The sequence below is a fragment of the Anguilla anguilla genome, chromosome 16 (assembly GCF_013347855.1).
Source record: "Anguilla anguilla isolate fAngAng1 chromosome 16, fAngAng1.pri, whole genome shotgun sequence".
Taxonomy (NCBI): Eukaryota; Metazoa; Chordata; class Actinopteri; order Anguilliformes; family Anguillidae; genus Anguilla; species Anguilla anguilla.
The window spans coordinates 24,402,957-24,412,111 of NC_049216.1; positions in this window are offsets into that span (position 1 = coordinate 24,402,957).

Below are 9,155 nucleotides of genomic sequence, written 5' to 3' on the forward strand. Positions count from 1 at the left end.
ATACACTAGGGTCCTCACATAGGAAGCAAAATCACCAGTGCTGTATCTTTCGTGAAAAATGGAGGTATGTTTTACACACTTCACAGCTGTCTGCAGGACAGTAGCCATGTTGGGAGGTCACCCTTGCGATAATGTCACAGCAAAAGCTGTATCTTTATCAGCTTGAGATGCAGCACCCACAATTCTCTTCTGCCTGGCACTCACACAGTGGGATAGTATCAAAATACGGCACCTTAAATTAGAGTAAATACGCAATGCTGCAATGCTTTGTTCAGGCAAACAGGCCCTTCCAGCCTGTCAGCTTATGGCATACAGTATTTAATATTTTATTTTAAATGCAGATGTAGCGATATTTGTCAGACACCAGATGGCACTAGAAAGACTATATGGTTTCTTCAGTCTCCTTTGGACAATCCTTATACTGGTCAGCACATTAGATGGAATGTCACGTGACACAGTACCTCTTGAATGAACGACTATGCATATTTATTTGTCTAATAATGTATGAACGCAATTATTTAATGTTTCAATGGCCTTACTAACTGTATCCTACTCTTTCCCTATTGAGCAATGTTTTAAGCATGGTGGCAGTACCAGGGTCAAGCACTATATATCACAGTTTCACCTCTGACCTATGATCATTCCAATAGGGTATGTTGAGAGGAAATGCTTTGAACATGACAGACAAATGCATTCCTCCATCCAGTTTATCCTGATTACCCTTCACATTTTCGTAATAGGAAGTCACAGGAAGTCACATGAGTTTCTACAGTAGTCGAGTGAATAAAAGAGGTGGTTTCATTCCATTTTTGGCATGGGACCTTCACTGTCACCCCAGAGAGATAAAGAAAGTTACTTCTCAAAACATACACAATTTAGGCAAGATTAATATTAAAAAAAAAAAAAACAGTTTAAGGCCACTGGAGGCAGTAGCTTGCTGGCTGAAATGCTGTCAGCTTCATTCCAGTTTTGAATGTAAAATATTGAATTAAGTCATACATAATTAATCTTATTAATAAAGTAATACAACAGACACCTCTGCCCTCACTTCTGGCAGTGCAGAAACCTCTGTGGGTCTGGATGTGCTCAGAACCAGATTGTTAGCGTCACGCAGCATTTATTTTTAAAAACCGCCACACAGGAAGACTTGCTGTACATCAGGAATTTATCATGAAGTTTGGAACAGTTCACTGGATTTCACTCTTGTGGCTCCCAAACTACAAGAAATGTGATGATATAGCAATGTGTCCAAAAACAGCTTGGCGCATGCAATGTTGAAGAAAGCAACGCTGTTTTTGCCACAGTGTGCATTTTCTATTCACGTGGAATCACGCTGATTGGATTCTCAATAGCTTTACTGCCATTACTGTAAAAAGAACTGAAAAATATTATGATTAACAGTTTTTGCATTATTGTCCATTTTTATCTGCAAGCCGAAGGAATGATCTTCCATTGGCTTCGTGTACCAATCAGATTCTCAAGAGATTAGTAGAGAACCCATATTGTCCTCATAATGGTGTGGGGGTGTTGGAGAACCAGAAGCGACTAATATAGGGGAACGAAAAGCTAACGCTACCGGAAGCGTTAACCACAAAGTCCCGAAGGACAAAGGAAAGGGAACACCCGAAAGTAAAACACAAAACAAATAAGATCCTTGGGAGAGCAACTCCCGCACACAAAGGATCATAAACAACAACAAACAAACAAAAACACGGAGTAAAAAGCCACTCCGAAGGACCACCTTGTACAGCCGTAAAACTGGCTCGTGAAACCAAAAGCGACCCGTGAAAACCAGGGCGAAAAAGAGGGGGACCAGTGGTACAGAGGCGAAGCTCTGGTACCAAACCCAAAACTGGTCTTAAAAGAAAATAGACAACTGAGTAGCAAAAATTACTCAGCGAAAAGAAAAACCTGAGACGCAGCTCAGAAAAACACAAACAAAATACATTACCAGGGACAACGTCCCAATACCCAACGGCTCACACGAGCTCAAAATAAAAGTATAAATACTCTTAAGGAGTCAGAATGCGCTCACTGCGCTAAGACACTGAATCGCCTTAAGAGGACACAGAACCAACCACAAACACAATTCTGTAAACCGTCCACCGAGCTCCTATACCAATACCGTACCGGCTTTGTGATAACGGGGTTTTACACAGAAGCGCTGATGGCTGTTCTGTCAGTGCTTATAAAGGCACCTCCCCAGGTGAAAATAATTGGGAATCAGACACCTGGAACAAATTAAGAAATTCTCAAAGGCCGGGTGCCTTCTAGTGGCAGCACAAGGCCACTACACCCCAGAACCATGACACCTGGCAATTCATTTTTGTTCCCTGTAGTAGACTTGAGCCTCTGGTCTTAATATCAAGAACCATATTTTATACTATGCTGAAACCTACTCTACAAGGATCATTCAATAGAAATTAAAATAAATATTATTTTAAAAAATATTTTACTGCAACATGTTTTTGTCATCCAAAACACTTGGGTCTGAAGATGATATAATGTCCAAAATGTATTGATAACAAATTTCATTTGGAGTTCCAGGGTGACAATAGAAATTCAAAAAGAACTGCCCAGAATGGTTTGCATTTCATGTATGTGTGTGTGTGCACTGTAGATGTAGATATAGATATATAGATCATAGAGGGGAGGAACAGAAGGGATCAGAGCTCAGAGGGAGCTCCTGCCCATGCAGAGAACTGTATTTGGCTCAGGAGTCAGGTTCCCAAAAGACTGCACCATTTGTCTTGTCCAAAAGTTTTTAAAAAATTTGAATCAGTGCCCAATACAGCTCAAAGTGTGAGGTTGAGCAGCAGGCCTCAAGTGTAATCAGGAACGGTACCATTAGGCAGTAACAGTCATTAAATGTGGAGAGCTGTTTTATGATTGTAGTCCTGAGCTTTGAGCTGTGAGATTTGTATCGTATATGCATTACTTGTTCTACTTTATTGGTACTCAAATGTCCTTGTAAAGACCTGGTGATGTTGAGGTTCAGAGTAATTGAGAATAAATTGTTTTTAACTTATCACAGTCAAGAGTGCTTTAAAGTCATTAGTGAGTTTCTTTCTTTTAAAAAGGGTGACATCACCCAAAAACTATGGAAAATCTTAGATAAAATAAAATTATTATGCATTTTGTGTAAGACAGCTCAATTACAAATAAATTGATAAAGGCTGTTCATATTCCCTTTGCTCTTTGCTAAAAATAAAGCATGTAAAAAGAGAACCATGAAAAATAATGAATCAACCTTTGGCGAATGTTCATAGCCTTCATTTCCTTGCTTTTTTTCTAGCCTCCCTGTGCAGGTTTTGTACTGCCTGTTAGACCAGTGCTGAAAGAAAGCACATTCAATATCTCTGTTTCACTGCGCATTCCAACAGACAGGGGGCGGCTCCTGTATAGCTGTGAATGAAATAGTCTGCATGCTCAACTCTATTTTATTGTACTGCATTTGAGAACAATTTGATCACACCATTAGGGATTAGTGTTTAAACGTGTCCTCCTCAGATGAAGAACTTAATAGGGTAAAAATAATCTTTTTCACTCAAAATGTTTAATAAATTCTAAATATTTTCCACTCCCAATCGAAAGGATTTCACAGTTTTTTTTCCACAATACGCAAAGTCAAGCAGAATAATGGCAATAGCTCATTTTGTGATGGCCATAGGATCTATACAATTAAATAATAGAATTTCTATTCTATATCTAATTTCATTCCATTCATTAAATGGTTTTTCACAGGTAACAGTGTAACCTGCAAATTCCTTGAATTTGATCTGAAGTGTGACTTCTACCACTGAACAAGATACCCTAAGGTTGACGTAAGCTGTGTCAGGGATCATAGATAAAAGTGTTTCGAGAAGATTCATATGATTAATTTACCATATCAAGCAGTAACACATTTTTAAAAAATTCTCTTGGCATTGGCTTCATTAAAAGACCCAATCATTCCACACATTTGCCTTTTGAGATAGTCGCAGAGAACAATAATGAGAATAAATTCCTTGCTTAGGCCCAGATTCTAAAGATATGAGGCAATAACCAGTTTTGTGACTCTGATTGCTAAATTTGAGGCCCCAATTTGAAAAGAGCATTTTTTACACTTCATATTTCTGTCTGCGATTCAAAGGTCAAATATCTTTCTTTTTAAAAATTTGAAACACTGCCTTTATCTTTGTTAAGAAAAAAACCCCACTTGTTTGTGCACTCTCTTGAGTGTGTAGTAGATACCATTGTAAATATGTAATGATTGCTCAAATGGCCATCAAATTGCACTTTAGCACGGAGGATCAAGTCAGTGCTGAGGCAAACCAAATGAGCACTAAGAAACAGAATGCAGAACTCAGCACCCGAGGAGTGGGAATGGCCAAGCTCTTTTAAAATAACGATCCTCAGCAGTTAGGCAATCTCCTTGCTGTCTGACCAGGATAACAACAACCTGCTGGCTGGATCTGTACCCATTCCAAGGCCCGTCTGTGACATCATCAGTGCTGGACTTGAAAACGAAGCCTACTTGGTGTAGCTGCCCAGATCTCCTTGTCAAGTAAAGGCCTTGGCAAGCAACTGAGTTTTAAAAAACTTCCCAGTGGTAAGAAAAACACTGAAATGGTGGTGAGAAAAAACTCCCTATTGTTCCATTAGCTATTAGTCCTGAGAATTATGGTAACAAAAGTAAACTATTCCATGGTAACACCTGTACATATATTTGATATACTTGCATTACAGTCAGCAGTTACCACTTACTTTACCACCTAAACTTGTGTTTCACAGTCTTATTGAGTACAGAGATTATTCTGAAACAATCTTTTCTGGCTCCATTAACCAGTATAGTCAGCACTCACAGGGGGGTTTCCAATCATTTATTAAAAAACTGCACTTTCTCAAGAACTCTGAGACCTTCGGCATGGGAGGGGGCTGATAGTGGGGGAGTGTGCGATGTGTCCCAAAATGGAATGGACTGTGTCTGCTCTCTCCTCCTTATCACCCCATCCTGTTGCCTGATTCAGCATTAATCACAAGATAGCCCTGGTGATTATAACCATGCAGCCTACTCCAGCCTACTCCTCCAGATGTGTTTGGTTTACACACAAGAAACACCTTCGGGTTCCACAGATCTACAGAGCTCTGTAAAATGTCCGCAAAAATGTTACAATTAATAAAAGAAGCCCATTTTCCCACAGGAGACATAAGAAAGCCACTCCTAAAAGCAGTGGGCTGAATGCCATTGACCACATGTGAGATTCCATCACCTCCCCACAGCATGCACTCTCTGAATCTGTCCGCACTTTGTAAATAGAGTCCTATTTATGAGAACTCCGCCTGGATATTTTATTTCCCATTTTCCATCTTTCCTCTTGGTAGGCTTAGAGTTTAGAGCGCATGTGAATGTACTGTAAACATACGCCATTCTTCCACTAATCTCTCCATCTCTGGCCCTGCGTCCCATGGCAAGTGTCCCGTCCTCACAACCCCTCCGGCCTCTTGTTCTTGCCTTCCCCAAACTGATGAGGTCAAGTTTCGAGATGTCTCCCTCTCTCTCTTGGCATTATATCTTATTTTTCCTCATTTATGCGCTTTTTCTTTGCGAGGACCACACAGAGGCATGGCATGTGAGGAGCATGTCTCGTCTGGGTGGCCCAATTACAGAGAAGATGGGGGGTGACAGAATCAGGCCTCAGTGTGTGGAGAGGGTAATCTGCGCAGACAGTGTAAAGCCAGGCTCACAAAGGGGGGGGGGGGGGGGGCGGAGAAACAACCTGGCAATTCCGAAATGGAATAAAAATAAAAACAACGTGTGTGTACTTTGGCACCATCCTCATCTGGAGCAGCTCACAGCTTCCAGGCCTCCCACTCCGTAACATAGCCATACATATTAGGCAAGACACCAGAAGATAAATGTGTTTTAACATCCCCCGTTTCCAGAGTAATTTATCCATAGCCTGGCATGTTTTAATTGTGTGGTCGGTGACTGCACGATTCAAGAGTCAGATTAAAAAATGACATGTCACTTTCAATCGGATTAAAACAGAGGAGATGTTTGGCAAAGAAGCACAATGTGAAAAAAAGAAGGGTAATAATTTAAGCGGTTTACAGATGTGAGGGAAAAGATGGCAATGTGCTGTAAATATGCTTGTTGAAGTCAATGACTGGTACACAAGAAAAATACAAATCCCTTTTTCCAGTATCCCGATTGGGAAAATGGGTATGTGTTGTAACTGTGGGAATGTTTGGGAATTTCTCTTACTGGCCAGCAGTGATATACATGGCAGATGAGTCCATCATCTCAGGTGAGTGGGCCTGTACAGAATAATTTCTTAATCTCAACATAATGACATCACAATCCTGAGTCACACACGAATATATAGATAGGGGCACATAACATCACAAATGAGACAATACACTTTGTTTCTTCAAACCCTGGGGGAACTATACCCCTGGAGTCTCAGTCTGCTTGCTGGTGCATATGATTGTTTTAGTTACAAGTAATTCCCCTTTTTAAATTTCTGAACATGGTCATCTACAATGAATTTTATCCAGTCCTTAGCTGTAATGAATTGATTAGTAGGAAAATGGCAAATTGTTTCCATTATCAAACTAATTAAATTATAAAGTGCATAGGTCAGATTACAAAGCAGCATAAACATCAATTCTTCTGGATTTGAGCTTTGCACCCAGGAATTTACCAAATATTGATTTGTTCACTCGTTAACCTTCTACAAATGACTCCCCCACAACCTTGTGGGTAATAAAGCATTTTCAGATTAAATAAGTCATTTTCAGATTCTACAAGTATTTTGTGACTCCTGCCTGCAAATCAGTCCACTGCAGTCCTACTCAATCTGGCCTTGGGTGAAGGGTTGTCAAGTGTTGGAACTAATCTTAAAAAGTGTTACCATTTTATTTTATTCCAAATTACCCTTTCATCCATTTTTCATTGAGGCAGTAAAACATGGCAAAAGAAGAAAAAAAGCTTTAGAAAATAAATCACTCATAAACAGCTAGAGAGGGGTGCATTGGCTCACCTGGTTGACACAAAAACTGAGTCAGTCCAGCTACAAAAAGAAAAAATGTAAACCGACTGTAAGCCAGGAATTGGACCAGGCCCTTTCCCATCTGTGTGCAGTACTGGCATAGTCCTATATCACCTGTTCCAAGGTCCTTGCTTGCATCTGGCTTGTATTTATAATCGCAGGGAGTAATTTTGTTTTTGAGTGTGCCTCAGCAGTTCACTCATATTTCTGAGGTAGGCTACAACAACAACTTACGAGATTTGGACAAATGCCGGCTTCTAAAATCCTAAACTGGACACTTGGGAGGTGTCCTTATATCACTGCAGATACCACAGTATAGAAACATGCTTGCAACTCAGCGGGTGATGTCACAATCTACTTATGACCTAATGCGTATTTTAATGTTTTTTTTTTTTTCAGGGAAACCCAAAACAGAAGTGCTATTAACCTTGTCTGGATAAGATCACAGTAGAGTTCCTTCATAAATTTCAAACATTATATTGGTTTTGCACAAGAATTTCATTCAGCATTTTATTTTGATAAATTATTTTGACTATGTAAAGGCTGGTTAATGTCACATGCATTGGCCCCACTGAAAAGGCCAAGACAAGAACCTAGTAAACCTTCAAGAGGAAGATTTATAAAACAGAATGACTTAATTCTTTTAGGGGACAAACAACTTGTTTTGCAGCTTTTTATGCATATTTAACTGCAGCAACCCAGGTTTAATGGAACACATGCAATGCACCAGACTTGAACCTAAAACTTCCTGGTTACAATTTAATTTTCATAAGGTTTCAGTCCCTCAGAACACTGATCTGGCACCTCAGTTTACATAAATATGAAACCTTTTCATTTTAACATCATGTCTAACACTTGAATATGTTTGTTATTTCTTGTCTTTTCTATAGCTAGCTGGCAGTGGCTGGTGCTGGGATGGGCCGGTAAAGGGAGTGTATGATAGACTCATCTTCCATTGTCGTGCAAAAAATCCCTGATGTAAGAGGAAGAGAGAATCAAGCCAACTCCCAACTGAAGATCGAAGGTCAAATTTGAATTGGCAGGAACACAGATGTACTACAGCTTTCCCCTTTACTTTCATTCAAAACAAATCACTCCCAAGTCGAACGCAGACAGGAAGTATTCCTCCAGATTTACGTTTTCATATCAACTGTATTTACTGGCCCTGGGTAGCAACAATCAGCAGAGGGGATTTTGGACACTGAGTTTAGCAAAATAAATATACTATGAAATGTACTGTTTAAACAGAAAAGCTGTCTTCCAAATTTGGGAGGAGATAGAAGTAGAATTGTCTTGCCATACAATGTTCCGTGCTGTCGTGCCACCCTACTATGGCAGGACTCCGACAGATGGAAGGAAAGAGGGAAATCTGGGACCACACCTGCTGGTTAAGTAGGCACACGCACTTGGGTAGCATTACCTCATCAACTCAAAGCGTGAAAGCGCGCTTCTTTTCACAGTTGGTGTCTGAGACTGGGAAACAGAAACTGCACGAGAAAGACTAAATGTAAAAGTTCACACAAGCTGAAAAGGACTCCTTTGATTCAGTTTGTTTTTTTTTCTCCTGTTGTTGTTGTTTCAATGTATTATTTTAGCCAAAACCCTGTGAAGGGATCTCCTTGTGTGCTTCTCTTAAAAAGATAAATAAATATTCTGGAAAACCATTATCAACCAGAACAACCATATCTCCCTGGGTCCGGCTAGTCTGTCCCTCCCAGAAGTGTCACAGGTTGTGACACCTGCAAAGGGCCAACAACAAGTCCGTCAGTATCATATACTGTTAGAATTTGCACTGATGACACAATTACAGGCTGTACCAAATGAACTCTCCACTCTCTCCCACCCTCAAGCACCCGTCTTAATTGCAACTGCCTTGCACCGAAAACTGTGCCAGCTTCTAGCAGTTTGTAAAAGCAGCCTTGCTTCCCAAAATGAATAATGCTTGTATTTCTATTTTTCCAGAATCTTATTTATCCAGTCCAGAGTCAAATATGAAGTGGAGCTTGGAGCCTTTGTCAGGCTTCACTCGTCATAACTCTGGCCACAACAGAACAGTGAGCTTCTGACATACCAGTCCACCACAGAACCCTGGGATGGGATAAATGACACAGGTAACCTAAA